The sequence below is a fragment of the Tupaia chinensis genome, unplaced genomic scaffold (assembly GCF_000334495.1).
Source record: "Tupaia chinensis unplaced genomic scaffold, TupChi_1.0 Scaffold000426_1, whole genome shotgun sequence".
Taxonomy (NCBI): domain Eukaryota; kingdom Metazoa; phylum Chordata; class Mammalia; order Scandentia; family Tupaiidae; genus Tupaia; species Tupaia belangeri.
In genome coordinates this window covers 604,293-618,205 of record NW_006159931.1, presented here as the reverse complement: position 1 = coordinate 618,205, position 13,913 = coordinate 604,293, and the positions used below count along the sequence as shown (strand labels likewise).

The 13,913-nt window shown below is 39.5% G+C and overlaps 1 long non-coding RNA gene across 4 annotated transcripts in view; it reads right to left on the bottom strand.

Annotated features, from left to right (window-relative positions):
* LOC102498786 (uncharacterized) overlaps positions 1–12,323 on the bottom strand; it is a 107,322-nt gene extending 94,999 nt beyond the window's left edge. For all 4 annotated transcript variants that reach the window (XR_001370827.2, XR_335487.3, XR_001370829.2 and 1 more), the window contains exon 1: positions 12,221–12,323. This is a non-coding gene — a long non-coding RNA (uncharacterized LOC102498786). The remainder of the gene's footprint in view (positions 1–12,220) is intronic.
* Between the last annotated feature and the right edge of the window lie 1,590 nt (positions 12,324–13,913).

Genomic DNA, 13,913 nt, shown 5'->3' with positions numbered 1-13,913 from the left:
CACTTGAGAAAATGATTTGCACTATGGCCTGCGTTTTTGAAGGTTCTAGCCCTGGCTCTGTCCTCCTAAGCTGATGATTGGATAAGACACTGGTTTCTTGACATCTTTTTTCCCTACCAAATAAAATGGGAGCATTTAACCACATAAAGGACTATATAATAACTGGGTTTGACACTAAGGCAGGTTTTGTTTTTTTTTTTTGGCATATTTGGTTTTTAAAGAATGAATATCTTGGGACCAGCAGATGGCATAATGGTTATGTCGCTGGACTCTCACGTAGTCGACTGTGGCTGAAGTCCTGGACCCAGCAGCTTAAAACTCGCACTGGGAACACGGACATCCATGCCCATGATCCCAGAGTGGAATAGAGAAGAAGAGATTACGGCATGTCCATCCCCCCCCCAGGGGGTGATTTTCTTGCGTTCTGTCTTTCTCGTTCTCTTCGAAGAGCACACAAACCATATAGCAAAAATCTCTCAAAAAATAAAAATAAAAATAAAGTGACCATTTGTCAACATTGACAGCTCAGGAGATTTTATATAATATGTAGATTTATAGGTGCTCAATACACTGTAAAATACTTATCTTTTCACTGCAGCGTGATACCAAATGGCTGGATTCGAGTTACAGTAACCATATGCAGCACAAGGAGCCCCCTCTGTTAGCTCCTGTAAGCCAGTACCTAGCTCTGCAGGGAGAGGTGTTCATGGCACCCAACAAGCTACTCGTAGGTCCCTTCCAAACAGCACACCACAGTTCCAATTTCAGTACCACACAGAGCAAAGCAACTGAGAACTGCTACGAAAAGGCTCAAATCTATCAATTCCTTATTTATTAAAAGATGCCTATTGTTGCAAAAATAAGAATAATAACCTTCCTTCTCTGATCAGAGAGCTTCCTTAAAGTTATCCAATTAAGTGAGTTAGCATAAAAAAAGAGGACCAGGTCAGTGGTGCAGCATAACATGCTGTCACGTGAAGCCAGATCCATACAGAACATCACGGGTTCAGTTCTCCGGTCTACCTGTAAACTCCAGACGGCCATGATCCCAGCTGTCTGGTAAGACTTAAGGGGATCAAAATGTGAAAACCAACTGAAAGAACTTGTTTCTTACTATGTCTCTCTCTCTCTCTCTTTCTCATGAATGAAATAAGCCTTTTTCTTCTTTTAGACATTTTTGCTGTAGGGTTGTGTGCAAGCTCCCCCCAGGGAGATGGCCACACCACAATCCCTTCTCTTCCATTCTCCTCTTGGGATCTGGGGCACATACAAACAAGCACCTGGCTTGAATTCCAAGCCACCAGGTCTGGGGTTTGGACCGTGGTTGACCACATGGGAGTCCAGCACCTTATGCCACCTGCTGGCCTTAAAAAAAAAAAAAAAAGAAAAACACAGCACCTGCTTTATCCAGAAAGATTAGCCTTATTATTAAAATGAACAGGATGAATACTTTGTAAGCCCCCACTGAAACCCAGCTCCACACCACGTAACAAGAACACACAGATGAATCAGACAAATCCTGCATCCATTGTCTGAGACACTTAAAGACGTGATTTTAAAAATGCATAATTTTTATAATATGTATATATTCCTTAAGTAGCTATATATAAGTAATTATAAAACGCTCCAATAAACGCAGTGGTAGAAGCAGGTACAGTGGCAGCCTAAAGGAAAAGGGACTCTCTGGAGCCTTTGAACAGGACATTTCTCCTCTCGTATGTCTCCGTTGTTTCGTCTCAATTGAAATGACCCCTGTCCCCAGCCTTGGAATCTTGTAACCTCTTTTTGTCTCATTTCCTCTTAATACTGATGCTCACCCTCCGGTCTACACATTTTACGCGTTTATTCTGATTGCTGCCCCGTGTCCCCTACTGGAATGTAAGCTCTCACTGAAGGCAAGGATTTTTCTTTTTCATTTTTTTTACTATTTTTTTCACAACCATTTCTGTAGCTCCTAGAATAGCACCTGGCAGATACAGAAGGCATTGGATAAATATTGCTTGAATGACGCATTGGAATGAAGTCATCAGTTCTTAGGAAGGTCAAAGACCTCAACTAATCAGTAAGTCCTCTTTTCTCATTTTATCTCACTTCACCTTTTTGCAACTTCCTTTTCTTTCCCTTTAACTATATTTTCTTTCTCACTGTCTTCAAATTGTTGAAGTATAAAAAATGCAACAAAATGTCATTTTTTTACAAGAATTATTTCTTCATTATCATTTTTTAATTTGATACAGGGTACATATGCTCACCAGAAGGAGGGAGGGAGGGAAGGAAAATGAAAAAGCAAGCCACCAGGTCCAGGACTCAAACCATGGTCAGCCATGTGGGAACCCAGCACCTTAACCACCATGCCAACTTGCTGGTCCCTGAACAGATAAGTTTTGAAGAATGAATAAGTTATTTATGGTAAATGACAAAGTTCAGAGAACGCATTTTAGGAAGAGAGAGAAGCATGTGCATAGATAAGACCACTGCATATTCTAGAAGAGTATTTGTTTAGGGTAATCACATGTTTACTATTATTGTCTGGAATAGGACAGGAGTTCAGCTCTTACAGACTACAGCTCCCAAGAGCATTCTGTTTTCTTATAAGTATTAATAACTAAACATTTTTCATGTTTCATTTCACTGTCATAGAAGCCTTTAAGGTGATTAGAATTCATCCTATTTCCCAGGTGTGGAATATATCTTGCCCAAAGTCACATGGCTAACATCCCAGTTTTGCTTGGTGGCTCTAAGCCATGCCCTTTGCACATTTAGAAAGTCTAGTCCCACCTTATTCTTTGCTGACTCCATCATAAACTAACCAGAGGTGTGCCTCCATAAAGTGCACAGATTATTGACATGGTTTTGAATGTTTGAGGAATATTTTTAAGAGGCACATTCATCCAGAAAGCAATTGGATGGCATACCAACTCTTCATTTCTTTGGTCTACCACGACTAGCTCCTAAGTCAGATTGATGTGACCCCCACACACCTCCCCTTTGTCTATCCGTGTGTCTAAAGACACACACACTCTCCAATAAGAAGCCAGATGTTTCAGCAAAAAAGTCTCCTTTGTTGTTTGCCAGGATCCTTTTTGATATTTTAAAAGAAAAAGAGGAAAGGGAAGTTAGAAGAAGAGGAAAAGATAACTTCTCATTTCAAAACATACTAATCTTGCCTCTCTAAGGACCGCTCTGTGGCATTTGTTTAGCTGCTGCCGATTTGGAAACCAATTGAATATACAGTGTTTATTTCCAAGCATTATTTTCCTCGGCCACTTTGTGATTTTTCTGAGGAATATTTGCATTTAGATGCTCTCTGTAGCAAGTGAGGGATATGATCACCAACAATTTCAAGACAATGACAAAATACGGTTAAAGGAAAGCAAAAGAAAAGGCAGTTTCAGAAGGAAGGAGTGAGAGACAATGAGAAAAAGGGGGCTCTGTGATTTAGTTTCACTTGCAAAAAATGAGGAATCTAGAGACACCGGAAAGTGTAAGGACAGTCAAAGGAAAATCAAAGGCGGTGAGGGTGTGCCTTCTGTATATTAAAATACAATTACTATTCATCATGCTCTTTAAAGGGGAGGTGGAAAATTGAGACAGAAAAGCAAAGGAGAGGAGTGGGCACACGGCTCAAGATAATAAGGGGGAAGTAAGAGCAGTGGAGATCATTGGAAAGACTGCATGGCCAAAGCTGAAGTATCAACAGTCCAACAAAACGCCATGTTTATAACATTATAAAACATTCCTAGAGAAGAGTAATCTGTTTATTTGTTCTTCTATGCAGTGTTTGGGGGCCAGCTACACGGCCCTGTGGTAGACACGGAATATGAAGATAAAGAGGCATGGTCTTCCTTCAAGAAAATTAGAATTGGACACTCCAGTTAAGATGAAATCTTTTGAGTGGAAGTAAGAAATTCAAGAGTAGGGCCAGCATCTGGTGTGGCAGTGCAGGCGCTGGGTTCCCACGTGGCTAGTCACGATTCAGGTCTCAGACCTGGAGCCCTAAAATCATGCCACGTGCATGTACACATGTGCCCCAAATCCCAAGGGGAGAGTGAAGAAGAGATTGCAGAGTGGCACATGTACCCTAAGGCAAAACAAACAAACAAACAAAGAAAAAACCCAAGAGTCATTGCATATTGCCCATCCACTAAAAAAGAACATAAAAGATCGCAGGACGAGGCATATGTTACCTTGCCTTAAACAGCAGCATCTCATATCTTTTTTTTTATTGGAGAGGTTTTTGCTACAGGGCGCATGCGCTCGCCAGACAGACAGAGAGAGACAGAAAGTGAGAATCACCCCCCGGGGGGATGGCCGCGCCGCAATCCCTTCTCCTCCATTCTCCTCTTGGGATCTTGGGCACGCACACACACGCGCCCAGCGTGAGTTTCAAGCCACCGGGTCTGGGACTCGAACTGCGGTCTACTACATGGGAGTCCAGCGACATAGCCATTACGCTAACTGCTGGTCCCTCATATCTTATTTTTCATAATGATGCCCTTTGAACTGTACTTGGTATTCTGTTTAACCTGTGCATATCATGGTTAAAAAGAGATGAAAGAAGGGACATGGGACAAGGAAAAACAATAAAAGATTAACTTCGTAATCTATAAAGATGTTAAAAAAGAAAAGTACAGGTCTTGTTTGTGTCATATTTTAACAGAATCAGTAGTTGCATGTTTTTTTCTTCTTCTTTCTGGGAGATATTTATAGGTCCAGAGAAGACAGGGTGAGTGTGTGCACACGTGCATGGGTGTGGATGTGCACACAGGCATGATGGGGGAGTGTGTTTCAACACTCACAGTGGCCAGTTATACTTAAGTCAGTGAAGCTCTCAATCACATTGAAAAAGAGGGGTTACCCAGTGGCGTGGTAGGTTGTGTCTCTGGACTCCTACATGGCTGACTGTGGTTAAGATTCCAGACCTGGTGGCTTGAAACTGACATCGGGTATACGCGTGTGTGCACCCAAAATCCCAGGAGAAGAATGGAGAAGGGACTGTGGCATGGCCACCCCCCCAAGGGGGATGATTTATCACTTTCTCTTTCTCTCTCTCTGTATCTCTGGTGAGCACACACACCCTATAGCAAAACTTCTCTAAAAAAAAAAAAAAAAAAAAAAAAAGAATCACAGGAGTTGAGTCACAGAAGGTGTGTGGGGAATTAACCTGTCTCAGGAAAGCAAGCCCCATGTGGAGAAGATGAGTTCAGAGTCAAAGAAAGGATTTTACCAACAATGCCTCCAAGTAGCTCCCCGCCCTCAGTCTTTTGATCTGACCTTTTGGGGATGGATGCCTGCTTACACTGCCTGGGTCACAGATCCATCTGCCTTGCCAGTCTGTTGTTGGAATCTTCTCGATGAATGAGACTTTGAAGATCATCTAAAACCTTTTTTTCTTCACAATTTTCTCATTTTATTCTCTGGCAAACCAATTCCTTAATCCTAGAGAATGCCCTACAATTTTTCACTTTGAATAATAATGTATTCCGTGCTCTCTGCCCTCCCCTCCCAACCTCTTGACGCTCAAATCCTACCAATTCAAGGCCCAGTTTAAATGTTACTTCTACAAAATCTCCATTGATGTTGCCAGATGGGAAATAACCATTTTGCTTCTCTGCATTTTCTGTCCTGTCTATGGTGTTTACTATACTCTGCTTAGGTTAAAGTAACATATGCTTAGCTCTCTTTCTAGATTATAATCCTCTTAAAGAAGCATCTGTTTGCAAGTAAGGTTAATATCACTTAAATGGTGCAACACCAAATATCAATAAATTAGAAGCAGAAAGCTGATCATAAATGCGAGGGTGAGATGAAAACAACAGGACAGATTAGAAATAGAGACAGTAACTAGAGAGAGAGTCTGACAATAATTAGAAGAAAATCAGTAAACTAGTGATCCTTAAACTGTACAACCAGTCCCCAAATACCCAGAACTACTGTAAAGCTTTGCAATGTTAGTACATACCTTACATAAACTGCCAGGATCAAAAGTAGAACACATATTCCATGTGCCTAATTTATTAAACTATCCAATTTAAAAATTACATTTTTCCAGTTACTGTGTGTTTGTAGAGATAAATATTTGCTGAGGTTATCAAATATGTTTATCCATTTGAACGTCTTGAAAATCTTTCGATGAGTGAAATGGTACATTTGCTCATAATTTTCCATGTTCGCTTTCTCTCCTTATAACTTTACTTTCATAATGGTATGTGGAGTATATAAATAATAATGATATCATGTCCATTAACTTTGTCCATGGGGTTAAAACAATGTGTTTTTTAGGTCTGAAAGTATTGATTTAATTATATCCATAATCACTAGGTATCTATGAACTATTCTAGAGTCTTCAGACATCGAGCTTAGAAGGTGTGTAAAGAAATACACCTGAAACACATTTTCAAGTTCTCATAAACCTTTAGCTATTCAGATGCAGTGTAACTAACTTGCGAATCTTGAAGATAACTTTCTCTCTTCTGATGGTAAATGTCTACAATGTATTGGATTTTGTAATTCCCATGGGCCAATTTCTGTTCCATAGCAACTATTGTTTCACTACAATGCTGACCCGGACAAGCAGATAAGGGAAGTCGCCTTGAAAGTGTCTGTACTCATCCTCCTCCCAGTAATGTATCATTTGCTCAGGACCTTTGCATGCAGACCTTTGGGAACCTCTTTTCTCTTGGCCTCATGTTCCCGTGAGGCAACGTCTGCCAGAGTACCAGAGTAAAATTTCTTCTTTTTTTTCCCTTGGAGAGAGATGTTTTGCTATAGGGTGCCTGCACTCGCTGGAGAGACAGAAAACAATAAATCATCACCCATGGGGGATGGCCATGCTGCAACCTCCTTTTGGGAGTTTGGGCATGCATGCACACACGCCCTGTGTGAGTCTTAAGCCACCAAGTCCAGGACTTGAACTGTGGTCGACTATGTGGGAATCCAGCGATGTAACCATTACGCTAGCTGCTGGTCCCCAGAGTAAAATTTCTGATTCTTATTTCAGTGCAGTATCTCTTAGGGAGGAGGAGTGAGTTCCCTATTCAGTAGGTATCATTACTGGTCCATGTTTCTCATTTTATTGTAATGAATCTAATAAAAACTTCACAGCTCTTGGGGACTGACTTCCTATTTTCTCTCCCCACTGGGTTATTGCAAGGGAGCTATAATAATCCTGGCCTGTCCAAGACATGCCTGTGGGTCTAATCACTACATAAGGGTCCTTCCCTCCCTCATATGTCTGCTGATATTGGCAGTCCGTGATTGGGTGGGTCACTGTATCTCAGTCCAGGTTTGGTGGATTAGCAAACATCCATCGTTACAGGTTTCAATCAGCATTAATACTGTGAACATGAAAAGCTGCTCTGTAGATATCTAACTTTCACATCCATGTCTAAGTTGTTAGTAAATTTAGTGAGGAAGAAGGATGCTACATGTTGGCACTCTGAAACTTCAACTATCTCTCTTTGACCACCGCCATTGCCAGCAAATCTATCTTCTTTGAGAGTGCCTCTACATTCTGATACAACAAAGATATCTGCTAATACTTGGGTACTGTCAGTGTGGTGGGTGGGGTGGCTGTTGATAAAAACTGGGTGATGTAATTGATGGTACACAACAGGGAGGTCTGTGGCTTTGCTTGATGCCTTAACTGGCACTGAACACAGGTTTTCTACAATAGTTTTGGGTCCCAGTGGCATCATCAGTGTAGACTCTCAAGCTCCCAAGGTGACTTGGAAATGCAGCACACATTTGGATGTACAATTCCAGTGGCTTTATGAAAATATCAATCATGTTCCTTCCTCATGGCACTTGGAACTTGGTAAGTGTTGTTAGATGCTTCAGGCTGGGCTACTGTGCTTCACAACCCTCAGCTATGGTTCTGCCTTGCATGAAATTATTTATAGTATAGTGTGCTTTGGCACTTTCCCCCGGGTTCAGTTGAGAGTTACTACGAAAAAAGTTCCATCATGACTTGCCCTTTGTAGTCCCATGTCATTGACAGCACATTCCGTGACAACACACCCTGTCTCTTTTTTGAGGGCCAATGAAGAACTTGAGATGAATTCCATCCTACACAGAAAAAGTCATTCCTTTCTAAGCCAGTCCTTTAAGTTTTTCCTGTCATATTGTATGTCTTCACATCAAAGGCATCAAACCCCATTTTTGACCCAGTGGAATAGAAATAAGTAAGTGAAAATAAATGAGCAATTGAAAAATAAATAAGAAATGGGATAAAAATTGCATTTACCTAAACTCCTCTTAGGGATATTATTGAAGGGGTTTAGAAGAAAACCATTTGTAAGCCTCTAGACACAACACGTTGGGTCTGTCCAAAAGATCGTGATGCATTTTTGCATATAAAAATATGTCATGACTTTCCCCACAACCTAATAAAATCTAAAGGACTTACTCAAATGAAAATAAGAACAATGCCAAACATTTACTGATCCGTATAGGTAACAGTATAGTATATGGAGGGAGGGTAAGAGTGTGGACATAGATGCCTAAATTCCTGAGTTTGAATTCCACTTCTGCCTGCTATGAACTGTGTAGCTGACCCTCTCTGGGCTCAATTTCATCTTACATAACATGAGGACAGAAATATCAAAATGCAAAATATCTACCTCAGAGTATTATTGTTATGATTAAGTTAGTTAATGCATATAAAGAACTTAGAAGAATATTTAACAGATAGTAAGTTTTATGGAAGTATTGCCCAGTTTTATAAGTGCTTACTCTGTCCCAGCTATTGTTCTGAGTTTAAATGCACTATCTCATTGAGTTAGCACTTCAGTCCAGTGAAGTAGGTATTATATGTATGTTTTACAAATAAGGAGGCCAAGGCACAGGAATCTTATCTACTTGCATGAGGTTATGTAAATAGCAATTGGTAATCAATAACAAAAAATTATCACTAAACTGAATCTGAAGAATTAGGGTTCTGCTAGCTCAAGAGTTTTTTTTTTTCTTTTCTTCCTTTGTTGTGTTTTTTTTTTCTTTTCTTCCTTTGTTTCTTTTCCCTTCTTCTCCTCTCCTTCTTCTCCTTCTTCTCCTTCTTCTTCCTCTTCCTCTTCCTCTTCCTCCTCTTCTTCTTCTTCCTCTTCCTCTTCTTCTTCTTCTTCTTCTTTACATTCAATCACTGTACATCATTATGACATACAAAATGAATTTTCCCAGCATGACTACACTGTGTACTAGTCCAGTCAAAGATATTACCACACACATCAACAGATAATTTTCCATTTTTCTGTCAGTTTAATGTTTTGCTTCTTTTTTTCTCATGTTTCCCTCTCTCCTCCCTAACTGTCTCTAGTATCCACAGTTGCTCTTCACATTCTTCCTTCTCCATTTTATACATTGCTATCTTTCAGTTTCTGCCAGTGTGCATACATTTGGTGTATACTGAGTAGGGACATACAATGCCTCTCTTTTATAGTCTGGCTTGCTTTGCTTAGCAGTAAGTCTTCCATTTTCATCTACTTTCTATCAAATGTCAGGATGTCATTGCATTTTATGACTGAATGTAGTATACATGTGCCACACTTCAATCCATTCATCTATTCTTGGATATTTGGGTTGTTTACATGTCTTAACAATTGTGAACAAAGCAGCAGTAAACATAGATGTGCAAGTGTTTTTCTGACTGGGTGTATTCCTATCTTTTGGGTATATACACAAGAGTGGAATTGCTGGACCCGTATGGGCTTTGGGGTTTTTGAGTGGAGTATGCATGTTTGAAAGAAAAGAAAAATTGCTCAGGACGGCTAATAGCTAATGAAATACTGAGCCTGCAGAGTAAAAGTCTTGAGAAGACATATTGGGGTAAACATGAGAGATCAGAATCTACTGGATAATACAACATTGGAGGGAACCAGCAGGTGGCATGGTGGTTAAGGCGCTGGATACTCCCACATGTCTGACTACGGTTTGAGTCCTCGACCTGGCAGTTTGTTTCCTCACTTTCTCTCTATCTCTCTCTGTGTCTCTCTCTGGTCAAATTAAAATAAATGAATGAATAAATAAAATTCTCTTAAAAAATACAACATTGGAGATGCTTTGCTCTGAGTCTTCCATGTGAGCCTACTCAACCTACTACATCTTCAGGTCATGAGTGGAATGTTGAATAATGATCTCAATCCATCATTCCTTCAAGAGCAGACCTGCATATCCGCACCATCAGCATGGCCTCCTGGCAGGTCTGAGTTTGTATCCTACCCAATAACTTTTGAATTGTTGATATTGTTTGGGCCAGAAAAGATTTATTACATGTGATGTGAATAAAAGTTTAAAAAGGTGCTTATAGGATTTACTTCCTTCTCCTGTGCTTTTGTCATGACCTTGGAGGGAATAAACCCCAGGTGTCCATAGTCCCTCCTGTGATTCAGAGTGTGACACATGACTCAGACCCACCATTGCATCTCAGCCCTGTCAATCTACAGTTTGAAGCAGAATTTCCCAGCTGGTCCATTAAATGCATGATTAACAAGAAATAAAAAAGCTTATATTGGTTAGTACAGTCTCTTTTGACACCAACTACCTATAGTTAGACAAAATTCTCAGGTAAAGGGCATGTTTCTTCTTAAGATAGACTTTGCTTCAGACATCAGTCACAAGTTTGGGAGTTTTCAGGCACTCTCAACTTCTGATCAACTGGATAAAGAATTCAGGGTTTACTACCAATTAAGATTTAATAACTTGTGAAAATGATTCATAGGCTTCAAATATATGACTCATAGGACTCAAAGAAACAATACAGCTATGATTGCAGTGTTATAGTGAAAAGATACTAATCAAAACCAGCAGAAAGTACTGGCAAGAAGCAAGCAAGTCTGCAAAGCTCCCAAATGTGAAGCTTCCTCGGTTTACTCCCTGTGGAGCCAAGATGAGTTACCCTTCTGGAACACTGTTGTTTCTGTGTCCGAATCTTGTCAACTAGGAAAGTTCACCCAAGCTTTGGTGCCCATTTAGGTATGACTGGCTGAGTCACACCTGTGTGGTTCATCCTGGTCAGTCTCCTCTCTCCAGAGGTCAGGCTAGTCTCCGATAGTTCAATTACCATCCATTTAACCACTTGGCTGGCCTGTCTGCCATGGCCAGCCACCATCCTAAGTTAAGGAAAACTATCATGACCCTCCATGAATAACAAATACATTCCTATCTCCTAGGAAATTTCAAAGACATAGAGACTATGGGCCAAGAACTGGGGACAAAGGTTACCCAACTGAATCTTTGTTGTCATTTGTTATAAAGCATTATCTTATCAATAGCTGACTTTTACCAAATGTCCACCACAAAAAGAATTCACTAAGTGCCAAGCTGGCTTGAAATTTTTATGAAAAGTATCCAAGAGGATGAGAGGATAAGTGATTGAGATAATCACACATCTGGATCTCATAGTCAGACAAATAAAAAAACCACAATTGTTTTAGCATGTATCAAACTCTCATTTAAGAGAACACATTTTAAAGAGTGGCTCTTGTATTCTATGGTCTATTATATCTTATTTGCCTCCGTTGTTTGACCTAAGCCATAAGACTTTGTAGGACTGAGACTGAAATTTGTGGTTCCCGATGACGACTCTTTCTCATTAAGAGATGGTTACCCTTTCTCACCTGACTTTAAGTTTCAAAAAGGGAGTAATTAATTTCTTTCAAATTCAAGTCACATGTCCTGTGACCTACTCAGCACTAGTATTCAAGAATCTAGAATACAATTTACGTGATTTGAAAGAGTCTCCCCAAAACTGACTCCAAGGTGTCTTCTTTCTTTAATCTATTTAAAGATATGTTGGGTTGTCGAGAAAGTTGTGATGTATTTTTCTATGTAAAACTGTATCCTGACTTTTCAGACAACCCAACAGTTAAACCAAGTTTTATTTTGACCTTCATTGCTCTAGTGTATCAGCAAAGAAGAACTAGTCTACCAGTCAGGAAATCCATTTCAGTGATTCTGTTCTGTTCTTTCTTTGCTGTGTGACTTTAGGCAAGTCACTTCTCTTTACTAGATCCCCCAATTTTTTATCCATAAAGTAAAAGAAAATAAAAGCAGCAGCGGATTCTCTGAGTTTCCTGTCAGCTCAAGTAACTGTTTCTTGGACTTAACCAGTATGACCTCAGGTGACTGACTTCATTTTCATGCCTGGCTTTCTTCACATATAGTTTCTGTACATTCCCCATCCCCAATTAATGGCCAAGCTATCATTGAAGACAGCCTTGACTCCTACCTTCCACACCCACATTCAATCTGTCAGCGAATTCTGTTGGTGCCAACTTCAAAACAGACTCAGAATCCATCCACTTCTCATCATGGCTGGGCAAAGTCACTGTGGTCTCTGGTTTGAAAAATTACAACATAAAACGTTATTGATGAGTTATTTTACACTTTTTTTGCACTAATTCCTCAAAATTATCATTGTTTTACACTAGGATTTTTGTTTTCATTTTTTGTTTTGTTTTGAAAAAAAAAAAAAAAACCACTTTGGCATTTTTAATGCCAAGACCACATCTTAATCTGCACTAGCCACTTTTTTTAATTGTCAGAGACACATACATTCATGAGAGAGAGACAGAGAAACAGAGAGAGAGATAAAGAAGGAGAGTGGTCATGTTACAATACAATTCCGTCTACAATTGTTCTTCCTGTCAAGACTGGAGGTATGCTCATGCACACTTGACACGTGTTTGCCAGCTCCCGGGGTGGGAACTCAAACCATAGTCAGTCATGTGGGATTTTGCTCTATTGACCACTATGCTATCGGGCCAGCCATGGACACATACTTCTAGTGCTCAGTAGGCACATGGGAATTGTATGGCACGAGGCTAAAACAAAATGTACAGCCTTCAAAAATTCATGGAAAATGCATATTATGAAAAATCTAGATGTGGATTTCAGTCTTCTGTTTCACTAAAATAAAGTCTGACTTTAATTCTATTTTTCCATGTAATTTTGAAACCTTACATTCTCCTGTCTACCAATGTCCCCATTTAATGCTCCAAGGTGAGCTGCTTGCCACGAATGAGGTGTCTAGGAAGTTATCGCCATAACCCACTCCTCACAAGTTTCTTCTCACTTTGCGTACCTCTTCTCAAGATTGATTTGCTGGTCTCTAAATCAATGATATCAAACATGTTCATGACTAATAACACCTTCATACATTCTGGCATCCAATTGGCAATCTTTTGTTGAGTTTCTGCTACAGGCCATAAAGTTATTCTTCATAGACAACTACTTCTCTAAAGAAGAACACTGAATGTAGCCAACTGTTAATAAAATGAATAAACAGATCCCTAATGGTAAGATGCATTATGATACACAGTTGAGTTGGGGTTGGGGGAAAAAAGAAAGTAAAATTTCACACATATATGGATTTTTTTCTTGTTCTTTTCATGATACTTGATAAAGACAGTTCCTTTTTCTGCTTATTCATTAAAGGAATTAAGACAGATGCTTCTTTTCTTTTCCCATTCACTCATTCCTTTAGTAATCTACTGATCACTATGTAACACACGCTGTTGTCAAAATACAGTTACACAAGGGAACTTGAAAATGTTTACAGAAAAATGAAATTAAAACACACATTTGTTTTAATGCAAAATCTTTTGAAATCCATGTGCTTTTTTCCCCCCAATATTTATTTTCATGTTCAGATACCCTTCAGATGTTCTCCATCCTTGTCAAACAAAGAAATTACAATGCTTTCTCTTGATAACTTTTCAAGGTATATCTAATCATCCTTAAGTGCAGGGGCAATGAGAATCCTTCAATGTTCGGAATTACATGCATACTTACTTATCCCATGCATGATTTAAGTGGACATTTTATTATAAATTATTTTTAAACTCTTAAAGAAAATCAAGTTGTCAAAATAATAAGAGCCATTCTTAATGTGTTGATGTGTGAGTCATCCAGAAATATCT